We start from the raw sequence: 27735 nt of genomic DNA on the forward strand, positions 1-27735 counted from the left end.
ATGGGAGACAGTTCTCTGTGAACTTTTCCAATGTGGTTTTAATTTTCACGAGTCACAGTCCCACCTGGAACCTGCTTCAATGTGAGTCCCTCCCACAGGAAAAAAAAGTCTTCCCACAGCTTGTTTTCTGTGGGCTATTTAGTTTATGGGGTGCAGTTTTTAAGGATGAGCTGTTTTAGTATAAAAGCAGGGATCCTCTTCCTCTATGTCTGAATGCAAGGGTTCTCTCTCTTTGTTCAAGCCTGTCACCAGATCACAGCTTCTCAGCGTCCACATGTTCCAGCATGAGCACCTGTTTCTCATGGGCTGCAGGTGAATGCTTGTCTTGGTTTGAAAAGACAGGTGTCTGCTAAGGAAGGCAGGAGCCTCCCCTAAAATGGAAAATGTAAACCTCCTCCCTCTGAATTGTTATAATTTTGAAATTAAGAGGCTCGCAGGCAAAGATATGGAAATAGGAATACCAGTTCTTTTTTAAGGTGAAACATAAACTTTAAGGGATTTAGAGATTTTAGAGGAGCTAAGATTTTAGTTAGAGATAAGCCTTACTAGAGTTAATTAAAATAAATGAGTAGGCCTTGATGAAGTTAAGAGTTAGTAGTTAACTAAGAATTGATTGCTTGTCAACACAATGTTTAGTTAGCTGGGTTTATAATGGAGAATATAGAAACTGACAAATAGCTTTTAGGAACATAAGACAATTGTGGGCCTCCTCTGTTCTGAAACCAATTGAAGACAGGGAATGGGAGTTCTACCAAGGTTCATTTGTCATATTTGCATTGAAAAGGTAGAAAGGTCAGAATGAGGAAGACTTCATTTACTTCCTCATTTTGGGACCCCTCCCCATGAAAGGGACCACCAACCCATTTCAAGGAACAAACTACGCATGCTTAATAGCTTTTGAAATTATTAGCATACGAAGAGAGGAATGGGATGTACTAAATTATGAATATGTATTTGTGTTTTGGGTATTCAATTCTTGTGTGGATAAAAGGACTCTGTAATCATTTGGAAGGTGCGGTGTGTATTTGGGAGCTATCCCACACACTGCCCGGTGTCACAATAAACATACACTTTCTAACTTTAAAATGTTACAGAGTTTTTGTCCGTCACAGTTGGATATCGGTACTAGATCAATATCCATATTTCTTTAATAAATCAAGGGAAGAAAAAAAAATATAAGATAAATAATGCAGTAATACAAAACAACACTGACAGAGTCAGAATACAACCTGACACCCTGTGGGTCAGGGTGTCGGTAGCAGTCCAATTGAAATGGTGGCTGCAGTCCTCCTGGAGTGACAGGTGTGGTCCTGTTGAAACAGTGATCCTGTAGAAGGGTGTAGTCTTCCTCTCAAGGTCCAGTGGTGATTTAGATGGGCCTGGTCCTCCTCTGGGAATCCAGTGGAAAAGGCTGCTCCTCTGGGAATCCAATGGAAAAGGCTGCCTGTGATCTTCCAAATCTCTGATTATATCCAGATAGGAATGCTTGGCTCCCCCCGCCCCGGGTGGAGCTTCTCACAATGGGATGATGTAATTTTATCAGTCATGCAGTAAGACTCAACAGCCCATTAACAGAAGATATCTCCCTGGAGAGAGGATTGGTTGTGGAAGCGATAAACTGTCCAATTAACAGAAGATAACTGCTCCGCAGATAGGAATAGAATACATACACCCATTTCCAACCTAAGACAATGCTGCATCCCCCATGCACTACATGAATTACAGGGAAAGTTTGTTGTATTATAGTCCTCACCATGACTTGAAGAAGAATCTCCGCTACAATGACTGGAGCACCTCCTCCTCCCCCTCCCTCTTTTGCAGGGACCTTAGTGTTGCCATGTTGTTCTTCTCACGTGTCTTCACTCTTTTTCCTTTTCTCTAACTCGGGAGAGAATTGGTGTTCATAGGTTTTTTTGTTCTCAAGTTCTACCAATTGAAACAGGTTTTATAGAGTTCTTCAGTGCTGAAAGGTTGATCTTATCCAGGCTTCGCATCGGGGAATCGCTCATTGTGTTTCTCGCTGTGTTGGTCACATGGTCTCCGCTGGCACAGTGGAAGCCGTGCTGGCTGCTGGTTCCATTCTGCGCCTTTTCTTCATGCGGGGCGCCGAAAAAAAGAAAAGCTGTTGCCGCTGCTTTTCTCCTTCTGTCTGCAGCATGACTGGCTAAAAGCGGCTAAGCAAATAAAGTTCATTGCAAGCCATGCTGAGATAGCTGCAACCGTGCAGCGCCACCCTGATCACGCCAATTTTGGCCGTACAGTCCTGGCCACATGGCTGCTCCTGCACAAGAGATGGCAGCAGCCACGTGGCTGGCCTTGGCCCTGGCCCTGGCCAGTCGTGGCCTCAGGGCCACCCCCAGCACCAGCCATGGGGCCACTCCTGGCGCTTGTCCTGGCCACATGGTTGCTCACGGTGCCGGCATGGCCTGGTGGCGCCACCAGAAAGGCTATCGGCAGGGTCTGCCAGTTAGGGACCTAGCCCCACTGGGAAGGGGCCCCAGCCGTCCTGCCGGGACGGGGCCTGGTAGGCTCCCCAGGAAGGGGCTCCGCAGCCCATTCATCACTCCTCAGAGGGCAGAAAGCTTAAATATGTTCTTAAACATGTCATCATAGAGGCATTGCCATATTTTTTAATTTGGTCAGACAATATGTCAGTCATCAGAGCCTTTAGGGATTGGCTCTGCCAGACAGTAGAAGTCTCAAGAAGCTTCTCTCTCAGAAGCAGCCTTTGTAGCTTTTTTCTTCCCCCACCAAAAACCAGATTGTGCTAGCCTAACATAGGCTCCAAGGCTAAAACAGGTCCAACTTAGAGGTACAAAGTGAATGTAATACTAAGAAGATCAGAGGAGGGTAATGAGAGTAAAATAAACCCTTAAAAACACTTTTTCTTCCCCCAGCCCCTCCCTCCTTCCCACTGACAGCACAGTGAGACAGGGTGGTGGGGATTCTGGTCAGTTCATCACCCAAGGTTTTCTTCTGCTGCTTGGGGACAGGAGTCCTTCCCTTGCTACGCCGTGGGGTCCCACCCACGGGAGACAGTTCTCTGTTAACTTCTCCAGCACGGTTCCAATCTCATGAGCAGCAGTCCTCCCCAAACTGCTGCAACATGAGTCCCTCCCACGGGCACACAGTCCTCCCAAAACTGCTGCGGCATGGGTCGCTCTTCCACAGGATGCAGTCCTACAAGGACTGGCTGTTCCAGCTTGGAAGCAGGGGCCCCTCTCTCTACTGGGTCTTCCACTGGATCACAGCCTCCTCCAGCTATCCAGCCACTCCAGAGTGGGCACCTCCCCCAAAGGCTGTGGGTGGATCTCTGCATCCCCCGTGGACCCCCATGGGCTGCAGGGGGACAGCTGCTTAACCATGGTCATCACCACGGCCTGCAGAGGAATCTCAGCTCCAGTGCCTGGAGCACCTCCTCCCTCTCCTTCTTCACTAACCTTGGTGTCTGCATGTTGTTTCTCTCACATGTTCTCACCTCCTCCTCTGGCTTCTAGAATTAAAACTGCACCACAACATTTGTTTTGATTTCTTCTTAAATATGTTATCACAGAGGCACTACCAACCTCTCTAATTGGCCCAGCTTTGGCCAGCAGTATGTCCATCTTCAGAGCCATCGGGAATTGGCTCTGCTAGACATGGCAGAAACTTCTAGTAGCTTCTCACAGAAGCTACCTCTGTGGCCCTTCTGCTACCAAAAACCAGGCTGTGCAAAACCAACACAGTGGGCCAAACCAGAAAGAGAGTCTATGCCTCTAAACTGCTTGTTTCAAGCTGACTTGTGTTCACATAAGCAAGAGCTGTGAGCATCTGGAATGGGCAGACTGATTCATGCTGCACAGTGCTTGATCCTGATTTTTATTGGGCAACATCTCCCTGTAGCCCTGGTTTACAATTTTTTCTGTGGGTTTTTTTTTCCTAATACAGATGTTAAAAATGGGGTCTTTTCTGCAGCCATCCACTTCTTGTGTGCTATGGGGAGTGACAGGAGGGATACTGGGGTTTGAGGACCTCAGACTAGCATTCAAGTATTGTACAACATAAAGAGCCAAAGTTGTGTTGTGCGTGTCCATGCTGTGCCTGGAGCAGAGCCTGGAGCACACTGTCAGTTTGGCTGTGCCTAGCTTCTCTCTCAGATGGAACAAATGGCTCCCTAACGGCCAGCCAACAACTGCAGAGTGTGGAGGACTTGGATACCAGGATAGAGGAGAGGGACAAGTCAGTAGTTCAGTGTGGAAACACCTTGTCATTCCTAAGTGACAGCTAAGCCTGGGGCATAAGGGAAGGAATGCCTGTTCCCTGGCCTAACTCAATTCATGCCATATATCTGATAGAGTTCTAAAAAAGAAGATTTGAAAACAAAAAACCACCCCATCTACTGGGCTGAAAATCACTAGACTGTGCATCCTACACTTCTGGTTTTTGAGTGGTCTACCTTCAGCAGGAAGAAAAAATGCCTCTACTCCAGCCCTACCTGTTAAATCAGGCCGTGATTTACTTGGGATATGTATAATTCGCTAACACTGGTGATGTTCTCTATCATCAGGTAGAGGCATTAGGCCCTCTGGATTCAAGGTGCTATATCTTTATAAGATTACATTATGTGCTATTAGGAAGATCAATTCATACCTACGTGCTTGTTGTGTCAAAGCTTGGCTTGCATGCTCTTAACACTCATCTTGCCATACATCTTTCTTCAGTAGTATGTACATTTTCACCATAGCAATATATCATAAGTCATCACATTATGACACAAAGCATTTGTCTATCTAAACAAAAATATGTATTCAAAAGAACTCTAAATTTTATGCTGATACTTACTTGGAAGGGCATAAACCATGCTAATAGTAAGCAACATGCAATAGAATGATGTCCTAAGGCAATTTAACATATATTTTGTTTTTCCTTAATTTTAAGAACTGTTTACAGAAACTATATTTGGTTAACTTGCTTTTTATTGTCATCAGTAGATAACTTCAGTCAGATAGGTCTGAATCTGCAGAAGGCACTACTTTTACTAAAGCTTCACCAAAATGAAATTTGGAATTTGAATCAATGCCCAGGAATTATGTCAGCTATAGCAGATTACATTTGCTAATGTCTCTTAATTTTAGATGCATTTTTAAAACAAAGCAGATCATTCTTCCAGGCTTTTACCTTTTAACGTTTTTAGCCTTTGGGCTGAATGAACCATTTTACTTTGGGTTATTGAATATAAAACTTTGAATCTATTTTGTAGTACATTTCCATAAAAACCCATGGATGTAGTCAACATATAGGTTTCAAAAGGAAATTGTAAGTAGTAAAACATGCGGTATTTTATCAGTCTTTTGCATACGGTCTCACCAGTATCCCTGCCATGTGTGGGACATGGACTGCTAGAGAATGTTCCAGGGTAAGGGAGGAGCTCTTTTCTAATATTGTTGTCATTGCTTCCACTGGCTTATTGCAGGCTGGTGCCCCTGCTGCAACTGGATCTAATTGAACTGAGTAATTAATATATAGTAAATAATATGCAACCAGTCTCTAATGGGGTCCTAAATTTTGTGTTACCACTCCACTGGCTATTCCTTTACATTTATGTACATACAGATTGAAGGATCTGGGAGCCCAAGATCAGGATCAGACACTAAAACTCCTTTTATTGCTTTAAAATCTTGTTTCCTCTCAGAGCCCCATGCAATAGGCTTTATCTCTTTGTTCTTGGTTGCCTCAGTCAGAGATTTAGTTAGTTCCTTTAACCTAATCTTAACCCATAAAAATGACTGTTGAATTAATCTAGTCCATGACTTTGAGTTCCATCTGTTATGGTGGTCACTCAGGATTGTGATGACCCACCCTTAAAAGGAAGGAAGTTGTCGCTCTCATATTAGGGATGGCTGAATGAGGCAACACAGACTCCAGTCTCAGAAGGCAAAAGTGAAGTTTATTAGATATCACATTCTTTTTATAGACTGTTCCGAGAAAGCTGGACCTGATTGGTCCTCAGTCAACACCTCTCACATAATTGGCTAATTAAGAACAATACCCTTCTTGTAAACATCTTACAAGTAAACAAGTTCAAAACACCAGCTGCAAAGATTAAAGATTATTTTAATTCTTTCTCTGAGCTTTCTCAAGCTCCCCTAGAACAATGTCTGGGAAAGTTTATCTGACTTTCTCTCTCACCAGACTGCCAGCATCCACAATTCCCCCTTTTTGTTTTAAAGCAGAAGGTGGTGTTTGTGATCCCCTGCAGGGTCCTTTGCAGGAAGGAGAACAAACACAGCTCAAGAGGTCCCTTTAGTAATTTGCCGGTTACTAAACAGAACCTCAATCAGACACTGACTTAGAATTGTCAGGGAGATTCTCTAGCACATGCCATCGAATTCTTCACAATCACGTCTATGCACTAACATCAAGTCTTGTTGTTCATTCTTGTAAGAAGTCAGTTACTAGTTCTAATACAGTAAACAAAACATTGTTAGTCTGCTCAAAGAACTGGCAGTCTAACTTGTCAACACTCACTACTCCAGAAACAAAGGAAAAGATAGAATGCTCGTTCTCTACTCATAGGAGGACCATCCGATTGATGATCGGCATCCTGATCATCATTCAAAGGTTTCCTGTTGGCTACATTCTGCTTTTGGTGTCACAAGTCAGGGCGAACACACCTTGCAGGTATCCACTGTACCCCAGTATCTGTGGAAATGCATGCATACCCATGACCCCAAGTGATTAGCTCACACGGGCCCTCCCACTTATTAGTGGTTAGATCCCGTACCCAGACTTTTGCTTGAGGCAGGTGTGTCTCGCCTGAAGATTGCAACAAAGTGATTTTAAATGACAGGATTGCTTGAATTTTTTGGCACTGTAAGGTGATTAATTGTATATAGAGCCTTTTCCAATCGACTGTGCGGGGTTTCTCCAGGCATTCCCCCTTTTTGTTTTTCAAGAACACACTTTAAAGTGCCATGAGCACGTTCAACAATAGCTTGACCAGTTGGAGAATGAGGAATACTAAATTCATGTGACACTCCCCATAAACGTAAAAACTGATGCATCTTCTGCGAGGCGTAGGCGGGACCATTATCAGTTTTCACAGAAGAAGGTATATCTAAGATTGCAAAAGCCATCCTCCAATGGGCAATAACATCGTGACCCTTTTCTCCAGTATGAGCAGATGCCCACATAGCAGAGGAGGTGTCAATAGACACATGCACATACTTAAGTCAGACAAATTCGACAATATGAGTGACATCTGTTTGCCAAAGCTGTGAGGCTTTTAGGCCTCTGGGGTTTACCCCTGCTGGTAAAGGTGCAGCAAATCCATGACAGTCAGCACAAGAACTGACAATGTCACGAGCCTCAGTTGGCATTAACTGAAATTGTTTCTGCAGAGCATGTGCACTTTGATGGAAAAAATCATGCGACGCTTTGGCTTGCGCAATTTTGTCAGGCTGAGGTGCTACCCACGCAGGGTTAGCTAACCTATTAGCCCTGGCATTACCTTCTGTTATGAAATCTGGTAAATTGGTGTGACTCCAAATGTGCAGGATGTAATACAGATGAACTCGGGCCTGAACTGCACACCACAAAGTATTCAGTAACTGAAACAAAGCTGTATTATTGACTTCTTTCAGAAGTGAATAATCCAAATGTTTGGTTACATCTGCTACATAATCAGAATTAGTGACCAGATTCAGAGGTACCTGAGAAAATCACTGGAATGCCATGGCAACAGCCTTCAATTCAACCAACTGGGCCAAGCCTGACTTGTGGCCTTCCAGCACGTGCCACTCAGATTCATCTTTCCAAGTAACAATGGCTTTCCCTGTTTTTCCGGAGCCGTCAGTGAGGATGGTGGGTCCTTGCACCAGCCCCCAACTATTTTTTGGCCACAAAGACAAATTGGTTGATTTTGCTAACTGCAACAACTTATGACTGGGCAGATGATAAGCAATCTGCCCTGAAAAGTTTTGCAGCACATTTTGAAAAGGAGCACTGTTAACAAAGTTCCATTCAAAGTCTTCCCGCTCTACTGGAAGAATAATTTTTGCAAGATCTGCCAGGTCCCATCCCAACTTCGCAAGAGCAGATCCCTTGCTAGCCCCGGATAGCTCTTTTCGGGGCGAGAAGGGCAGCGAGAGGCACTCCCTGCTGAACCCAGCTGGGCCTTAGAGAGTGCCTTCGTGGGTCTGAGGACACTGCTGATCCCACCAGCAAGGAAGGAGGCGACACTCTTCTGGGGGTAGGTCCAAGATTTATTGTGACTCCGAGGAGAACCCCAGAGCCCAACAGCACTCGAAAAGGTCCCAGAAGAGAGTGAGCTCTGGGCCTCGAGCAGGCCCTGATATAGGGTGGGCGGGGAAACCCGATCAGCCAATGGGAGAAGACATGGGTATGGCCCTCCGAGGGAAGGACAGCCGAGGTATCCACTTAGCAGGGAGGAGGGGAGGGACCCCAGGCCATTGTCCAGTCACCCAGCGACCCCAGCAGAAGCTTCCAGACAGAGGGGAAGGATGGACAAGTCACCTGGGAGGGGTCAGGGGCATGAGTCAGGGTTTTTTGGATTGATACACACACAGGTGCTGATGGGAAAACCCGGGATGAACCAAAAAGGCACAAGGGGGGTACAGAGGGATAAACCATCTTGAACATACATACAGTGGAACCTAAAAAGACAACTCCACATCTCCCTGTTTTTTGTTTTAAAAAGAAAAGAAGGAAATGGATTAAACGGGGGTTTCCGAGTCCATCTGATCTTTGAACCAGGGATCTTGATTCAGAGGCTCTTCCTCTGGAGCAGGATGTTCATCTTCATTGATGGAGAGATGGACTCAATTAACTGAGATGGTGGAGTTCAGAGCCTTCAGAATAAGTCCCTTTAAAATACTAAAACCAGTGATAAACGCAGCAAGAACTAGTATAAGTAACAGTCCAGTTTGAATTAGTGATTTGATCCAACCCGAGAGTCCCCATCCTTGGAAAAGAGACCCCAGCCAGTCTGATGACTCTTTCTTTAGGTCACTGATCAGGTTCTGCATCTTTTGTATTGTGGCATGGATGTCCTCAGCCCTTGAACTTAAATTTAAACAACATAAACCTGCAAATTCTTCACAGTGGTGATTATGTAGGAGCAAAAGAAAATCAATTGCAGCCCGGTTTTGGAGGGTGGCCTGCCTCGTTATTTCCTCATCTGATAGGAGCTCCGAGAGGGCAGTTGAAGTAAGATTGGCTTGCTTAGCAACCCAACACTCGAGGAGTGCCAATTCCCCAACTGTTTTTGCTATAGCCATCCATGGCAAAAGCGCAATGGCAGCTATGTTTATGGATGTAGACCAATGGATAGCCTGAGAGTCACAATTTTGATCCCAATCCTCAAGGTTAGTGTCCCTTTTTTGGTGTACCAATTGATAGGTTTTGTTTAGATTTTGCCAATGCGAAATTTGAGTTTTATTAGGTGTAAACAAGCTCAGCTGCCCAAAGGTAGAAGGGCCTCCGATCAGGCGAGGGGGGATGCCTGCCCAAGCCTGCTGACTGCAGATGAGGAAGATGCCTTTAGGTAGGGAGTGGGGTTTATTATCAGGGGTAGAGTACGTGGGGACTTGGATTACCCTCTGGCACCATTCCTTCGCGGTGTACTCAGTGGTGGTCTGCCTGATCTCAATGGCAGGTCGGTCTCAGGGATCAGGGATAACTGTGAAATGTACACAGGTAAAAGCAGGGGAGGAGCCAAGCAACTCTTAATTCTTCAAGGTTATAGTTCATTACGGGGAACGGTTTGACCCATCTCCTCCATGTGTCCGGTTGGTGGGCGATGAATGAGCGGGTTTCCCTGCCAGAGGAAGAAGTGGGTTTGGGAAAAGTGAAAGGGAATTCGTTCATCTGGTATGGGATCCCCACGAGGCAGGATAGGAGAGGGTCAGATGCAGAGGATGTGGATAAGCAAATGTGATCTTGATTTAGTGATTTTGCCAATGTGGTCCACACATTGGCCCTGGGCTGAGGAACAATCCATGCCAGCTGGGGCGGCGAGATGGTCGCCAGGATGAGGAGGATGAGGCCCCTTTTCAGCGACATCATGGGTTGGATCCAGATGATTTCTGCAAAGTAACTGAGATACAAATCAATTATTTAGGTAGGGGAGGTCTAAACCAAAAGGAAACAGAGAGCTGAGGGAGCTGGAGAGAGAGGATGAATGTGAAAGGGATGGTTTCTGCTGCCTTCTCAGGGCTGCATTCTCCACCTGAGGACTGACAATGATTGGTTGTGCTTTGGGGATGTGTGGTCACACAAATTTTGAGGGGACCCATCTCAGGCCTGAGGGTGTGGACACGCAAGCATACCCACGACCCCAGGTTACTAAGTCGTAGGGTCCCTCCTGCTGCCATGTTTCTGGGTTTTTTATGACAGGAGGTTTCTCCTTGAATGTGGCTTCTGGGTAGGTGTGAAAATGCCAGATGATTGGCGGGTTTAGATTTTCAAAGGAACAGTTCAGGAAGTTGTGAAAAGTGCCCTAGCAAGCCAGACCTGGGGGGACTCCACCTTCATCACTGGCTGCTGTTGTTTGAGAACTCTTTTTAAGCTCTGGTGGGTCCACTCCACCACAGCTTGACCTGATGGGGAATAGGGGATACCAGTCTTATGTTCTATTCCCCATTGTTGCAGGAAGCTCTCGAGTTCCTTGGAGGTATACGCTGGGGCATTATCTGTTTTGATCCCCTTAGGGACGCCCAGCGTGGAGAAAGCCTGTACTAGGTGTTTCTCGGCATCAGCAGCTCTCTCCCCTGCATGGGCAGAAGCAAAGACAGTTCCAGAGAAAGTATCCACAGAGACATGAACGAACTTAAATCTGCCAAAAGAGTGGATGTGTGTTACATCCATTTGCCACACCTTGCAGCTTCTCAGCCCTCTAGGGTTGGCCCCTGCACTCACTGCTGGTATTGGGAGCGACTTACAGGAAGGACATGTGGCTACAATGGCCCGGGCCTGGTCACGGGTGAGCTGGAATTGTCTCACCAGGCCGGGTGCATTCTGATGGTAGAGCTGGTGACTGATTTTTGCCTGTTGGAATTTGTCTGGGAGCGGAGCCATCTGCACGGGGGCGGCTGCAAGGGAATCAGCATGCCGATTACCCTCTGCCAGAAACCCCGGCAGGTCGGTATGTGACCTGATGTGCATTACATAGAAAGGTTGCTCTCTGTGGGAGACTAATTTTATTAACTTTGAGACCAAGTTGTGCAAGGCAAGGTTGGAAACCCCCTGCAAAACCACATCTTGAGCTCTAGACACTACACCTGCTACATAGGCTGAATCAGTGACCAGATTAAAAGGTTCAGAGAACCTCTCAAAAGCTCTAACGACTGCAGCCAACTCAGCTATCTGAGGCGAGCCTTCCACCTCAGCAACGTCTGACTCCCACTGCTGAGTCTGAGGATTCTTCCAAGTCACTACGGACTTGTGGGACCCTCCAGACGCATCAGTAAAGACGGTCAGAGCCTTTAAGGGTTTTTTGCTTTGAATAATTTTGGTTGACAATGTGAATTGAACATCCAGATTGAAAATTTTGTGGGCCGGTCTCAAAACAGAAAGTTGACCGGTGTAGCTATCTAGAGTGAATTGCAGAGCCTGATTTTCTTGTAATAAATGTTCCAACATGGCCTTGGTAAATTGGCCCGATTCTAATTTCAAAGGAATGTGAATGCGCTCAAAGTCACATCCGGCCAGCTCCCTGATCCTAGCTCTGGCCTTACGGATCAATTCTACTACCAGCTCCTGTGGCCGTGTCATTCTTTTGGACCTTTGATGACTTATGAAGACCCACTCTATGATCAGGAGAAGATCCTGCCGGTCCCAGTCCTTCTTTTCCCTGCGAGTGTCTTTCCACTGAAAGATGACTCCATGGAGGTGTGGCAGTCTGCCCAGCACTATAAATTTAAAGGGCAGGTTTGGATCGTATCTATGAGCCTGCCGGGCAGACATTGTCTCCTGGACTTTCTCCACCGCAGCCCTAGCCTCTGGGGTAAGAACCCTAGGAGAACTAGGCTCCTCTCCCCCTTTCAATAAATTGAAGAGGGGGGCTAGGTTTCATTTGTAATACCCAGCAAGGGCCTTACCCAGTTTAAAGAGCCACACAGCTGCTGGACATCCGCTAAAGTCTCAATGTTATTTTTAATTGCCAATTTTTGTGGAACAATGGTCCACTTACTAATTTCCAGACCCAGGTACCTCCAAGGCGGCATCCTCTGAACTTTGTCCTCACGAAGTTCGAACCCTGCAACAACCAATGCATTAGTTGTCATGTCAAGCACGTGTGTAAGGAGATCGTCATTGGGGGCACAAACTAAAATATCATCCATATAGTGGTGGATAATCACGCCGTCGTTGGCTGCATGGACTGGGGCCAGCAATGAGGAGACATACCACTGGCAGATAGTCAGGCTGTTTTTCATGCCCTGAGGAAGGACTTTCCAATGGTATCTCTTCATTGGGGCTTCTCGATTGATGGAGGGAACCGAGAAGGCAAAGCGTGGCGCGTCTTCAGGGTGCAGAGGAATTTGGAAAAAACAATTTTTTATATCAATAACTGCCAGATTCCAATCTTGGGGTAACATTGTAGGGGACGGCATCCCTGGCTGGAGAGGACCCATATCTTCAATTAATTTGTTAATTTCTCGGAGGTCATGGAGGAGCTGCCACTCATCCTTGCCAGGTTTTTTGAGGACAAAGACGGGGGAATTCCAGGGAGATGTTGTTTCCTGGATGTTCCCTTTGGCTAATTGCTCTGCCACGAGCTTCTGGAGCGCTTTTAATTTTTGTTTGTTGAGCGGCCACTGCTCTACCCAGATTGGAGTATCAGTTAGCCAATTTAATTTCTGAGTAGGACGCCCCTCAGCAACCACTGCCCGAAAAACCTGGGGGGTCAGGATGTCAATTGTGACTCCCCACCGGGCCATCAGGTCTCTCCCCCACAGGGGTTCTGTATAATCTAAAACAAATGGACGTAAGTGTGCCGATTGCCCATTTGGCCCCTCGAATTTCACAATGTTCTTTGATTGCCTAGCCAATTGCATACCCCCTACACCTTGAATGCGGCCGTCCACATCCTGCAACTCCCAATGAGACGGCCAATTCCGTGAAGGAATGACTGTCACATCTGCCCCCGTGTCTAGGAGTCCATTCATGTGTTTGCACTCACCCCCTTTCCACAAATAACAGTCAATTTTTGGGCGATCTTTTCTGAGTACCTGGGCTTGTCATATCTTGTGAATCTTCTTCGGTGACAGCTTCCATAGATGTTCTGGATGTACTGGAGGACCAGTCACTGGGATAGCCTTTGCAATGATTTGCCCTTTGGGAATAAACACTGGGGGGTGAGTGCAGTGCAGCCACACTACCAAATGTTTTGGGTCTGTGATGGTTAAACAAGGAGCAATGGTTATTTCGACTGGCGTATATTTAGTGTCCCCAAGAACGATGTACCTACTGCGAATATTTCGCCAGGTTCCGGGGTTCTTGGTGTCGACTGTGATGAACTGCCAATCTGTGTCTTTGAGGTGCAGAGGCTCAGTTAATGCCAGCCTAAAAGGGGAAAAATTAGAACAGGTGTTAAGAATGGGTTTTGGATGGTCAGGGTCCCGACCCAACCAAAACCTGGAAATAAAAGGCACATCATCCCCCGGGTTATTAGTCTCATTTGGTAAAGTCACGTCTGGTGAATAGTTGTTTGTGTCCTCAGGTGGGTGTTGCAAGTCTCTGCCCTCCCCCTCCAGTGATGGTACTTGTCCCACCTCATTTGTGTCTGCATGCAAGGGGGGACTGCGCTGGTGATCTAGTTTTTTGGACTTCCCTGCTGGTGGGAAATCCCTTGCCCCTGTTGTTGGTTTTTAAATTGTAAAAATTCATCCTTCATTGGGCAGTGTTGTGCCCAATGTCCCTTCTGATGGCACAGATGACACAGTGTTCCTTGTCTCGGTCCCTTTGGGGGCGGTCCCGGAAAGCGACAAGGTGAGGCAGGTTTCGGTGTCAGTGGTGCAGTGGCTTCGATGATGGAAACCCTCTTAGGTGCCGCTCGAAACTCTCTAGAGTCCTTTGCAGGGATGGAGACCTTCCGTGCGCAAACGTCTAGTATGTTTTGTAGGGTGGGGTCCGGATCGAGGGGGAGGCTGAGGATGGCATTTCGGCAGGCTTCATTCGCATTTTGTCGCGCAATCTCGGTAATAAATCCTCGCCGGAGCCCTCCGTCTGGCACTTGTGAATCTACTGCCCGATGCAGCCGATCTACAAAGCTCACAAAAGACTCTAAAGGTTCCTGCTTAATAGACAAATAGTTAATAATTGGACCACTGGGTTTTCATTTGAAAAATGCTTTCTCCACCGCATTTGCACTTTGGAGCAAAGCCTCCCTTGGTATCTTTTCTGCCTGCTTTTGACCCGAATCCCAGTCCCCTGCGCTGCACAAGTGATTTACAGATATCATTGCCCCATCTGAATCATGGAAGGTATCCTGATTAGCCAAAAGGTCAGGCAACTTGTCCCTTATGTCCCTTAACCATGCGGACTCCTGTAAGAGCCCGTCTGAAGCCCCTTGTTCTCCATTCTGCCTTCCGATTGCCACGAGAAAGAATCCCTTCCCTCACTGCAGTTCCGGCTTAGAACAGGACACAGAGCAGGTGGAACCACTTAACCATCATGCTAGCTGTTCCAAACAAGGCCTGGCAAGAACTTGGCAAGGAGTTGGCAAGGACTTGGCAAAGACCTGACATGGACCCAGCACGGGACAGCCTGATGCGCGGCCTGCTTCTAATCTCCGTTCTTAAGCCAAATGAACTTTTGGGGTGACTCCCGTGGTCCTTCATTGAAGACCCCTCATCTGCCTCGTTACCACTGTGACAAACAAAGAATGAGAACCCTCCTCCCAAGGACTGAGACCCCTACTATAGGGAGGAGGGGAAACTGGTGGTCTGACCACTAATGATATGACCTGTTTCCCTTCAGTAATTTTAATGGACTTATTCTTCATTGTATTTGTCTTGCTTTGGTGGTTTCTGTGGACTCACCTGTTCCCTCGTGGCGATTGCAATGGACTTTCATTGTTACAATTGTTCTCCCCTCTTTCCTCTGTGGACTATAACTGGACCCCCGAGTCGACCAGAACTTCAAAGACTTCCCCGACACGACAGACGGATCCCCATCGTCCGGACCACTGAGGATCTCGCCTGTGTTGGTAGCTATTCCCATACCCCTCTTATCTCTCTCTCTCCTTTCTGATCCCCACTATCGCATTTACTGTTTTGGCCCCTAATAAAGATGCATTTGTTGTGATTAACTGATAGTCCCTTGTTGTTTGCCTTTTTTGCACTTTTGGGATCGGTGAAAAGAACCATCACAACACCCCGCAATAAGTGGATTGTGACAACTCCTACACCAAAAACTCTGCCTGAGTTATTAAACATGAAAAAAGAATTCGCATATCTGCCGGCACATACTCTGCTGAAGACAGCATTGCTTTCAAGAGGCCGCGGATGTATTCACTCTCCCAGCCAAATTCCTTTTGTGCTTTACATAAATACTTTATAACTTGTTGGGGGAGGGGGGACCACCGTGGAAAAGGCCTAGCCCCCGCTGGGGGGTGTAGGTAACTGGAGCAGAAGTGAAGGTAGGCAGGGAATGAGGCGGGTCGTGGCTCCTCCCGCCCCCCCCTCCTCCCCGGAGACCGGACCATGGGCTCCCCCCCCCCCCCCGCCCCAAGCCCAGACCGTGGGAACCGGGAGAGAGGTTGCAGGGATCGAGGGAGGGGGCGGAGGGAGCTGAGTCAGGACCGAGGGGAGTGGCTGGTGACAAACTCCCCCAAGGGGTGGAGTCGAAGGGCGAGGACATGCATGATTCGTTAGGGGAGGAGGGACGGGGAGGAGGGTTTGGAGACCGGAAGGGGTTTCGGGAAGAAACGCGAAAAGGATTGTGAGAAGAAGGAGACCGCATGTTGGGAGAAGTCACGTGGCCGCCGCCATCTTGTGGCACAGGGTGAGAAGATCACACGGCCAGAGCCACCACGTGGTGGCCGCCACCTTGCGGGGGGGGGGGGGGGGGGGGGGGGGGGGGGGGGGGGGGGGGGGGGGCGGGGCGTAGGGAGGAAGCAAGAAGGGGATTGTGGGAAGGAGAAGCACAAGTGGCAGGAAAGACCATGTGGGCGCTGCCATCTTGTGCCACATGGTGAGGAGAGCACATGGAAGGACCCACCACGTGGCGGCCGCCATTTTGTGCCTCCAAGGAGAAGGAATTCTTTGGAGAAACAGGGTCAGGAAAATTAAAACTAACATCGGATGGGGCTGAACAGAGTGGGGAAATAGGGATAGGGGAAGGATTCAGAGCAGTGTGGCCTGCACTGTTCTGACAGGGGTCCCTGGAATTTTTAAAGGAGCCAGAAGAATCCTGCAGGCTTAGCCGGGATGCTCGTCTAAGAATTCCCGGTTTTGGGGTAGAGGGAAAGAGGAGTGGGAATTGTAGAACTGGGATCAGAGTTGGGGATTGATCTATCTAGCGATGGCTGTGGCGGTGCTTCATAGTTATTTTTCACAATATCACGAATTTGGAAGGCCAAATAGGTACATTTCGAGAGAGAGGGGTCTCCCTGTTTCAAAATTTCCCTGCCGACCTGATCCCAAAAAAGGGTTTGAGACAATTTGGAAGCCGAAATATCTGGGAAGCACTGCAACAGCCACTGAGCAAACCTTTTAACATCCCTTTTTTTAAACTTTTTATTTTCCCCCAACAAGGATTCCCAGAACATGGTTATAAAGCCTCCTCTGCGGTACTGTCAGCTTAGCACCCATGCTGAAAGATGTTGAAGTGTACCGCAGAAAAACCACACGCCGAGAAAACGAAGAAAAAAAATTCAAAGTGTGTTCCTGCTGGTTTAAACAAACTGCCCCTTTAAACTCCCCAGCACCCCGGGAAAGGGAGTTTTGGGAATCATTCCTCCACAGAAAAGAAAGCCCACCAAAAGGGAAACCTCCCCCTACCCTTTGAGGAAGAGGAAACCCATCCAAAAGAGACAGAAGAAAAAAACCCCTCAGAACAACTTACCCCATAAACTGATCAGGGAAAGGCAGAACAGGAAAAAAAAAAAAAAACAAACCTCGGGCAATGGAATGTCGACGGGAGTTCCGATTCCTACGGTGCCTTTAGGAATTGCCAGAGCTTTCCCCCGGGAGCGCTGCTCCTAAAACGGAGCCTGCTCCCACCGGAGGTAATTTGACGGCCAGTGAAGATTAGATCCAGGGTCCCCAAGGACCTCAGGATTCTTCTGTCCATGGGGTCAGAGGATTTCTGGCCGCACGGGTCCCATCCCAACTTCGCAAGAGCAGATCCCTTGCTAGCCCCGGATAGCTCTTTTCGGGGCGAGAAGGGCAGCGAGAGGCACTCCCTGCTGAACCCAGCTGGGCTTTAGAAAGTGCCTTCATGGGTCCGAGGACATTGCTGATCCCACCGGCAAGGAAGGAGGCGACACTCTTCTGGGGTAGGTCCAAGATTTATTGTGACTCCGAGGAGAACCCCAGAGCCCAACAGCACTCGAAGAGGTCCCAGAAGAGAGTAAGCTCTGGGCCTCGAGCAGGCCCTGATATAGGGTGGGCGGGAAACCCGATCAGCCAATGGGAGAAGACATGGGTATGGCCCTCCGAGGGAAGGACAGCCGAGGATCCACTTAGCAGGGAGGAGGGGAGGGACCCCAGGCCATTGTCCAGTCACCCAGCGACCCCAGCAGAAGCTTCCAGACAGAGGGGAAGGATGGACAAGTCACCTGGGAGGGGTCAGGGGTCTGAGTCAGGGTTTTTGGGATTGATGGACACACAGGTGCTGATGGGAAAACCCGGGATGAACCAAAAAGGCACAAGGGGGGTACAAAGGGATAAACCATCTTGAACATACATACAGTGGAACCTAAAAACACAACTCCACGAAGATCAGCTGCCATTAATTGCAAAAACCGTTGATGGCATTTGATTATCAAATGAGCAATCAATTCAAATAACATGGGTGCTGTCTTTTTGGTTGATGGGGCAAGAAGACCCATTCCAAAATGTGCAAAGGATCGGACCATTTTTCACTCCATTGGCCAATGATACCTGTAGGATGAAAATCTGGATCAATAATGAAAACAGTGATATCAATGGAGGGATCTACTCGATAAACCTGATGAGCAGAAATAGCTTGTTGAATGTCCTCCTGTGCTCGTCGCACCTCAAGAGTCCATTTCCGAGGTGAATTCAGATCAGGGTCCCTCTTTAAAATGTTAATCAGTGGGGACAATTGTATCGTGGTTAGCCCCAAATAAGGACGTAACCAACTGATGCTACCCAGCGAGTTTTGGGCGTTGTTCAGAGTTTTAACAGAATCTGTTAATTGCACCTCTTGATGTTGAATGGGTTTTTTTTGTTTGTTTGTGTTTTTTGTTTGGTTTTTTTTCCATAAAAGCATCTACTCCAGTGGCGTATCTGGGATCATCCTGAGGTAATCGCATGTTATCTGCTGCAGCCTTACCAGCCATCTGCCTCCAGTTGTCCTCAAAAACTCTAAATTGCAAAGGTTGGAACAACACTTGACCCAGTTGTTTAATATCAAATGGAGCAAGCAGATCAGTGTTTAACACCCTGATAGCTTGCATAGCTTCTGAAGAACCAAGCCCATATTTTGCTATTTTATCTTGCAAATCCTGTACAACTTTCCATGCTATGACATCATGCCTGTTGACTTGTCCCATATTTGGAACAGCCTTAAACACAGGAAAGGCTTGGACACCCCCTTGTGAGGCTACACCGCCTCTCTGATCCACCTGCATACCTTCTTCAGATGCTGGAGCAACTACTTGACTTTCCTCTGTGTCCCCACCCCCTGCATCTATGGTCTTGATAATTCCTCCCCCGGGCATCCCCAGCTTCTCTAGAAGGTCCCAATTCCCCATTTCCAGAGACTGCAGTTTGACCAATTCCCAAAAACATCCAGGGTGCTTTGGTCGCACAGTCACCTGACACAGTGGCAGTGTCCACAGGTAGCTCTGTGACGATCTCACAACACGTCGCTGCCGGCGCTCAGCTGCCAGGCCACTCCCCTGCTGCGGGACAATCTGTCAATCTTCATCAGTGTCACTGCCCATGTCTTGGGGCAGTGGCACATGGGAGAGCCTGAAGGAAGTGGAGAAGGGCAGGCTGGCTGGAAGCACCAAGGTGGGGGGGGGGCAGCCATAGCGGGCGCCGCAGACGGTGGCGCCAAAACAGCGGGAGGCACAGTGCCCACAATTCCGCATGCGGCAGGAGGAGGAGGTGGTGCAGACACTTGTGCAGACCCCACAGATGGGAACGGAGGGGCTGAAGGGACAATGGCTCTGACCGCATCACCTGTCTGCAGTGGAGGCACTCCCACCACCGCTTGCGATGCAGAGAAAGGAGAGGCCGGGGGGGCAAACGAAGGGGGATGCTAGGCAATTTCCATCTGGGACTCGGCTAATGATGCCTTTGCAAGCTGCGCCACAGATGACGGATACATTGGCATTACAAAGTTACAGGAAGAGGGATACTTCAAGGGGTTGTAATCTCACGGCAAGGGATAGATTTTACGAGCAATTCCCGTGTCTCTCAGGGGTCCGGGCGGAGCCAAGGGAAAGCCACCAGCAGCCCTCTCAGCTTCCTCGCCTTCCGGCGTGTCAGTGTCCATAGAAGGATTGTCCTCACCCTCTGAGTCTGCCACATCCGTATCGCCCTCCCCCAGTGTCCAGCGCTGCAACCCTTTAGAGAGAATGCCCCATGTAACTGCTAATTCAAATGCGTCCTTAGCTGGAGATTTCTTGTAACAGCCGGTCTCCTATCAACTGTCAAGTGTCCAGGCTAAAAGCAGTCTCAGTGTCTACCCAAAATACATGAGCCTTTTCCCAGCAGAGCAGGGCGCGCAGGGAATGATCTGACACAGCAATTCCCATGCACATTAATGTGTCCTTCCACACAGAAAGGAAGATTTGTTCCTCTGTAGAGGTTTGGTTCCCCATATTGTAGGCAACTGTTCCCCAGCAGCCCGCCTAAACAGTGGTTTGCTCCGGAATACAAACTTTCGCTTTCCTGGGGCCCATCCCAACTGTAATGAACAAAGTTCCTGATACTCCTGGGCAGGGCCTTCCTAGTTCCCATGGCAACACTAAAACAACTACTAACTCTAGCTGAGTACCAATATTGAAATGTTAATTAGCTAATTGCTCTGTTTGTTTTCTCTAAACTACCTGGAGATAACCTGCCTCCCCCACCCATGCCGACATTCTGGGACTAAAATGCAAATTAAAAAAACCCTTTGGATCATGGGAGTGGTTTCAGGGGATAAAGACACCCCTAAATAAAGAACGAAACACAGTAGAAGGGGCTAGACAAATGCCCTAGCTGAGGAAGAGGGAAACTAATCCTCTGATTAACTTTTGCCCGTCACCATCACCTAAAAAAGACTAGACCAGAGTAGGCTGTGGGAAGCGGAGACAGAAAGACAGACCTTCCTGGTGCTGCCACAAGGGAAGGAGAGGGGACAGCTGTTGTTCTGGACTTCAGCAACAGACTCTGCACGCCTCCTCACCCTTTGATTACCGGTGTGCCACAAGGGAAGAAGAAAGGACAGCTGCTGCTCTGGACTTCAGCGAGAGACTCTGCATGTTTCCTCCCCTTTCGGCTACCTGGGAAAGCTACAACAGCGGGGGCAAGCTCCATGTTGGGCCCCCTGCCCAGCTGATTTTTTAAATAAAGAGCTGAACATTAATAAAGGCAGTAGCCCTGTTCATTTCACCAACCAGCTCTCAGGCCGGTTCCACTACCCGTGGTCAGAAAAGACCAGACTCCTCTTAGGAGGGTGTGGGGATATACTACCGTACCTCTCTTAATGGAGGACGGAGGGTGACTCCTGTTAATCAGTCTTGACTGCAATAAACGTCGAAACCACCAGATGTCGCTCTCGTATTAGGGACAGCCGAATGAGGCAACACAGACTCCAGTCTCAGAAGGCAAATGCGAAGTTCATTAGACATCACATTCTTTTTATAGACTGCTCCGAGAAAGCTGGACCTGATTGGTCCTCAGTCAACACCCCTCACATCATTGGCTAATTAGGAACAACACCCTTCTTGTAAACATCTTACAAGTAATCAAGTTCAAAACACCAGCTGCAAAGATGAAAGATTATTTTAATTCTTTCTCTGAGCTTTCTCAAGCTCCCCTAGAACAATGCCTGGGAAAATTTATCTGACTTTCTCTCTGACCAGACTGTCAGCATCCACAGGAAGTACTTAAGATAAAAGAATTCTTATTGCTTGAAAGGATCAATAAAAGTTAAAGGGTCCCCAAAGAATCAGAGAGTTTTATTAGCAAATTACACACTTTGCATGGAAATTGGTATGTTAATCCCTGACCTACTATATAGGAACATAGTAGTGGGTTTTGGATAAAGGGGTAATGTGAAAAGAAAAAGAGAAACTAAAGTTGTAAATTAAAAATGACAGACATGAATTAAAGAAAGTGTCTTTGTTTGAAAAGACAGGAGTCTGTGAAGGAAGGCAAGGGCCTCCTGTGAAATGGAAAAGGTAAACTCCCTCCCTCCAAATTACCACAATTTCAAAATAAAAAGGCTCTCAGGCAAAGATATGGGAATCGGAATGACAGTTCTTTACTAGGAAAAAAACTAAATTAGAAAAATGTAATTAGTACAAACAAAACTACTGATAGAGTCAGAAACCTGACACCCTGAGGAGTCAGGGTGTTGGTGATAGTCCAGTTAAATGGTGGCTGCTCCCCCTGGAGTGGCAGATGAAATGCGGCTGAAGCGGTGATCCTGTAGAAGGGTGTAGTTTTCCCTGAAGGTCTGGTGATAGAGTAGATGGGCCTGGTCTTCCTCTGGGAATCCAGTGAAGAGGCTGATCTGATGTCTCAAGAAATGCTGATTTTATGCAGGTAGGGATGCTTGGCTCCTCCCTCTGTGTGGAGCATCTTACAATGGGATGATGTAACTTTCTCAGTCATGCAGTGAGCCATTCAATGGCATATTAACAGAAGATATCTCCCCGGGGGGAGACCTTGTTCTTGGAAGAGATAAGAAAACTGCACAACAGAAGATACCTGCCCCAACTTCTGACAGATGGCAAATAGAATATATGCTTATCTTACAAGCCAGGACAAGAAAGGAAAAGAGAAAAAGAGAGTAAAAGCAAGAGAAAGAGAGAGAGAGAAAAGGGATTACAAGCCCATGCTACAGTGTCGATCCAGCTGATGGGATGCCAATCCTGGTCTCAGCGCCAACCCAGCTGAGGGGATGCCAATTCATGTTTCAGCATCGATTCAGGTAATAAGCATCAATCCAGCTACATCAGTCTGGTTGATGAGATGTCCAGGGTCCAGGGGACACTGCTTAGTCCTAGAGCGGGTACCTTTTTATGGACAGATTTCTCACTTTCTACATAAATTAGTTATCATGCGCAGTCCATTCTTTCAGGCCTTTCTGGAAATGGGTCAGAGATTTTTGGGGGTCTTTGGTGGTTCCAATCCCACCTTATAGTCCATGTACACTTCCTGCCAATCATTCCTGCATATGCACTGTACTGTGCTATGGTTCTTTCTCATGGAAAAGTGCTGCCCTATCTCCACCTGGGCTCTTTTCTCCAGACAAATCTTGTTCTTTCTCATGGCATGTTAATAACAATAGTCCTTGGTTATTACCAACAGTCCTTGGTTGGCTTCACAGCCCCCTGGTAATTGGTGTTTGAGACATACACATTAGCCCCTTATCTTCTGGCAATTGAGAGCTCAAAAAGATCTCACTTTGGACTGCTGTTTATAGGGTTGTTGGAGTGGGCTTTAGTCATAGTAATTTTTCATTCTGGCTGCAATTCAAGATGGTAACTTTCTTTGAAGGTTCAGCAACAGAAATATTATTCCACATGGATTGTTATTCAGGCAAGAAAAATAAGTTTCCAAGGCTGTTTGTTAAAAAACAGGTACTCATTAGACAGCACTTGTTCCTGGGAACAGACAGTGTTTCTGATAAGCTGAAGAGGGGCTTAGTCCAGCTGTAGTTTGTCAAGGCCAAGGCCTAAGGAGCATTTCTCACATCATAGTGCAGCCTGGGGGGGGGGGGGGGGGGAGAATGCAACTAAAGTTAGCTTCTCTCTAGGCCTCTACAGGGATCAAAGAGGTGATGTGTTGCATGGGCACCAAAGCCAGGTCAGGTCAGGTCAAGTCACTGCTGCACTGCAACTGCTTCTTGTAAGGCTTCTCCTCCATTGGTTTGGGTGGTTCCTGTTATAGTAATTCCTATAACACACAACTCAAATCCCCCACTACCAGAAACCAGGCTGTGCAAAATCAACACAATCCATTACAATCTCCACTCCTGGTCCTTTTGAGCCAGGTTATAGTGTTTAACATTGCAATTAATTAAAATATTGTAATGGTTTGTTCCTATTACCCCTGTTCAGTTTTCCTAATAGTCTCTCCCCAAAGTTGTTTTCCACCTGTTTTCCCACCTTTCCCCATATCAGTCCTAGTGTATACCTCCCTTATTTCCAGATCCTTCCCTGTCCATCTTCCAAATCCTGCCCCTGCAGCTTGTCTGTCATTATTTGCTACACCCATTTATCTAGAAGCTTTGTTGTCAGCTATAATATTTTCTTTCACTCATTGGTATATTAAGCATACATTCTCCCCTTCTCCTTCCCTATTGGTTTTATGTTTACATGTATCCACCCCATACTCTTCCTATCTAGCCCTTGTTTTCTTGTTAGGCTGCCCCCCCCTCGGGGGCAGCCCCCCTTTAAAAGCCGCTGTTTTTCTCTACTTTGCGCCCTTTGCCTTTACTTCCAGTTGTTACACTGTATCATCTGTGTCGCTGCCCCCTGCGCAGGGACAAATAAAGAGTGCTCGGAGATGCAAGCAAGGGTCTATCGTGGCCTGAAGTCCCAGGGGTCCTTCTGGCCCCCTGGGCAGCAGCCGCCATAGGTGTCCCGGATAGCACTGTGCTGATGAGGCACAACCTGTCTGGGCCCTCTGGCTAGCTCTGAGCCGCAGGCATCTTTAGCAAGCAATTGTGGAGTGATTTCAGCTTTAGTGATTTCAGCTCTCAGTGATTTCAGCTCTGTGCTCACAAAGTGCCTCGGCAGATGCAGGGATGGAGAGAGGTGAAGGCTGTGTGGAGTTCTGCGGAGAAGTCTTTATTGGCAGCTTCTGCAAAGGGTTCCAGTGACAGCTCTTCCACTGAACTGGGCAGCGGTGAGGGTTTAAGTAGGGTACTGGGAGATTGGAAATCCTCCAATAGCTGGGGTCGAGGAGAACATGACCTATTAGCCTTACAGAGAGATAACAGGGGTCTGATGTGCGGAAGAGGGGCAGCTCTGGTCCACTCATCATGACTCTGCATTTCTTATCTTAGGCTAGTGACCGCCATGGAGGCCTTGCAGGGCCTCTGACTGATACAACTCCACTTTCTGTATTTAGTAAAAAGGCGTGTCCTATAGTGCTTTTGAAACAGTGGACAAGGCATGAGAACATAGTTAACACAATGACAATTACAATGAAAATCCACAAGATTCCCTTAACCAAAGATGCAACCCATCCCATTAATCCCCATTGACTGAAAAGGTCATTGACACAGTATGGATTGCTTTCTACTTTTAAGTCCTTCACAAGTTCCTTCAGTTTCTGGATGTTTGAGTGGATGGATTCCGAGAGTGAAGAGAGGTTGAAGCAACACATCCCTTCAAAGTCTTCACAGCCATGTCCGTGGGCTAGCAGTAGGAAGTCGATCGCTGCTCGATTTTGAAGTGATGCATGTCTCGTGGTTTCTTCTTCCTTTAAAAGATCGCTTAGGGCAGCAGAAGTAACACTGGCTTGCTTGCTGAGCCAGCACCCTAAGTGATTTATTTCCCCAAGAGCTTTAGCTGCAGCTACCCAGGGTAGGAATAGGGAGACTGCAATCTTTTTTGTTATGTTCCAATCATATAATTTTGGATCGCAATTTTCATCAAATTATGTGTAGGATCTTTTGTGGCATTTTAATTCGCTTTGTTTTTTCCAATTATGTAACAAGGTAATATTTGGAGTGAGGGTGGAAAGTTTTCCAAGGCTACAGGGACCTCCCTGAAGGGGGGAGGGAATCCCAGCCCATACTCTGTCACCACAGATGAGAAACGTTCCCTTGGGTAATACTTTGGGGTGGAGAGAGGATACAGAGATCACCCGAGTGGTGTAATTGCACCAATCCGGATAGTTATAGGCTTTATTAATGGGTGATACATCCTTTCTGTATGTGTTTTTTGTCTGGTCAATTTCTGGCCAATTGCTCTTTGGACGTCTAAAGTAAAATGTGACGCAGTATGTTACCTTGGAGGACCCCAAGAGGTCCAATTCTTGGGGTTCCTCTTGAGCATGGGCAACATTTTTGTCCACTCGTCCCAAGTATCTACCATGTTGGGTCTCTTACCTGTGGTGCGGAGAAGCTCTGAATTATAGACGGGCCAATCGTCTGCTACAAATGGAATCCCTACTAAACATGTGGAAAGTGGGTTATCAATGCTTCCCATGGATAAGCACATGTTATCCTGTTTTAATCTTTTCGCCAAGGTTACCGAAACATTGTGGCTGCGCTGTGGGCTAATCCAGCCGAAGGCATGCGGTACATTGAAGAACATCCAGGCAGCTGTGAGGACAGCACCGATGGAGATAATTTCATCTTTGGATAAGGATGGGGCTTCTGATAGGGAGTATAAGCAACATTTGTTATCTTTATGGTGGGAGGAGAGCTTTTTCTCCCTTGTTCCTTTCCTCCTTTCCTTCTCCCCCCCCCCCGTTTTTGTTTTTTTCTTTAATCTAAGGATGGGGGAGGGGGTATAAAGTTAGAGCTTTTTGGTAAGAGTTAAGTAGTTAGGAAGGGAAAGCAATAGGGTTTTTTAGGGTAAACAGAGGGTAATAACATATCATTCAGAGAACAATTTGTTTTCAGGCTGCATCTCTAGCTTATGGCTTAACTGCTACAGCAGAATGCTATTCCACTTTCTGTTTTGTCTACTGTCGCGTGATGGGATGGTCTTTTCTTCTGTATGTGGACATTTGGCAACGTCTTCATCTCCAGGCAGAACTTGCCTGATTTTGAGGAGGTCTTGTATTTGACTTTGGGGGATTCTTGTCGCTGTTTGTGGGAGTAGTGTTTGCATTGCCTAGGTATGGCTTTGTTTTTTCCTGGGTACCAGCTTGGACCCAATGGTAGTAGAACACATGCATACCCTCTACCCCAAGTAATCAACTGGAAAGGCCCAGAAATTTCATGTGTTTCCGGGTCCTTCACTAGCACTGGTGGTTTCTCAGTAAGCTTTGCTTGGGTGGTATTTGCAAAGTGGCGAAGTATTGGCGGGTCAGGCTCTGATGTTGTATCATTTAGGAAATTGATGACGTAGAGAGCCTTGCAAAGTCTCTCAACTGGAGATATGATTTTTGTTTCTCTTTGCTGCTGATTGAGGACTCTTTTGAGGGTTTGATGTGTTCTTTCCACGATTGATTGTCCTGTGGGATTTGCTGGTATACCTCTCTTGTGTTCTATTCCCCATTCACTGAAGAACTCTCTTAATTTTCGAGAGTTATAGGCCTGTCCATTGTCCATTTTGATTTGTTTTGGTACTCCCAGGGTGGCGAATGCAGGGAGGAAGTGCTTTATGGCGTGCTGTGTAGTTTCTCCTGGATGAGCTGATGCAAATATTGCTCCCAAAAATGTGTCGACCAATACATGCACGTATTTTGACCTCCCAAAAATGTGTGACATGAGTTACGTCTGTCTGCCACAGCTGGCAGCTGTTTAGTCCTCGGGGATTGATTCCTGCCCCCACGGATGATATCTGGTAATTTTGACAGTTCGGGCATGTGGCGACAATAGCTATTGCTTGATCTTTTGACAGCTTGAACATTCTAATAAGGGCAGGTACATTTTGATGGTAAAATGTGTGTGACAACTTTGCCTGGACAAAGATGTCAGGAATGTTAGCTGTATCTAGTGCCATGGCCAATGCGTCCACTTTCCTATTCCCTTCTGTGATGAAACCTGGGAGATCAGTGTGCGACCTCACATGCATTATATGGTAAGGTTTCTTTCTGTGAGAGATTAAGCGTGTTAATGCTGAAATCAATTGATGTAACTTTGGATTGGAAACCTCTTCAAGAAGAGTGTGTTCTGCTCATATAGCTATACCTGCAACATATGCAGAATCCGTGACGAGATTAAAGGGTTCGTCTTTGAATTTCTCAAAGGCTCTGACAACTGCTGCTAGTTCTGCAATCTGTGGAGATCCCTCCACTATTTGGATATCAGACTCCCAATTTTGAGTCTTATGGTCCTTCCAAGTCATCACAGATTTATGGGATGACCCTGAGCTATCTGTAAAGATTGTTAGAGCTTTGAGAGGTGTTTTACTTTGGACTAATTTTGGGGTCCGATTAAAGACTGCATTAAAAAGTTTGTGTTTTGGGATATGAATGGAAATTTGGCCTGTATAGCTGTCTAGGGCAAATTGGAGGTTTTCATTGGTCTGGAGCAAATGTTCCAGATCCCCAGTCGTTAGTGGCAAATATATGCATGTGAACTCACGCCCAGAAAGGGAGCGTAGGCGAGTTCTGGCCTTTTTTATTAAATGTCCCATGATTTCCTTGAAGGTGGTAATTGTCTTTGAAGGTTGGTTGTTTGTAAAGATTCATTCCA

The 27735-nt window shown here is 47.0% G+C and overlaps 1 pseudogene; it reads left to right on the plus strand.

Annotated features, from left to right (window-relative positions):
- The window catches only part of LOC128782889 (SET-binding protein-like), a 120293-nt pseudogene extending 94561 nt beyond the window's left edge, over positions 1–25732 (plus strand).
- The last annotated feature ends 2003 nt before the right edge of the window (positions 25733–27735 follow it).

The sequence above is a fragment of the Vidua chalybeata genome, assembly GCF_026979565.1.
Source record: "Vidua chalybeata isolate OUT-0048 chromosome W unlocalized genomic scaffold, bVidCha1 merged haplotype SUPER_W_unloc_4, whole genome shotgun sequence".
NCBI lineage: Eukaryota > Metazoa > Chordata > Aves > Passeriformes > Viduidae > Vidua > Vidua chalybeata.